Raw genomic sequence first — 333 nt, 5'->3', positions numbered from 1 at the left:
GAGGTCCCTTCCAGCCCTAATGCCTATGAAAACTATAAAATCTGTTTGGCACAGTTCATTTGATGCAGGTTAGGCTCAGAGAAAAGTTGGAATGGTCTGTTTACCTTGAAGTTGTTTGGTGGGAAGCAGGATGTAGTCACAGTTCCTTCTGGTTATGTTTCATATTTCACAGAAGAGTAAGAAGATAGAATGCTCTTGTGTGGTAACGTATCTCTGGGCTCTGTGGTGATGCAAATTACTTTGTTCAAAGTCAGGAGCAAGGTTTCAGGTGGTAAAAATCGGCTAAAATTTGATATCTTCCATAATAGGTGATGTAAAGGAGAGAGTACGGGA

The 333-nt window shown here is 40.8% G+C and overlaps 1 protein-coding gene across 2 annotated transcripts in view; it reads left to right on the top strand.

Moving 5' to 3' along the window:
* The window catches only part of HEATR5A (HEAT repeat containing 5A), a 125350-nt gene that overhangs the window by 11196 nt on the left and 113821 nt on the right, over positions 1 to 333 (top strand). The gene's annotated exons all lie outside the window — the stretch shown is intronic.

Source organism: Crocodylus porosus, unplaced genomic scaffold, assembly GCF_001723895.1.
Source record: "Crocodylus porosus isolate Cpor-Errol unplaced genomic scaffold, CroPor_comp1, whole genome shotgun sequence".
Classification (NCBI taxonomy): domain Eukaryota; kingdom Metazoa; phylum Chordata; order Crocodylia; family Crocodylidae; genus Crocodylus; species Crocodylus porosus.
This window is presented reverse-complemented; position numbering and strand designations above follow the sequence as displayed.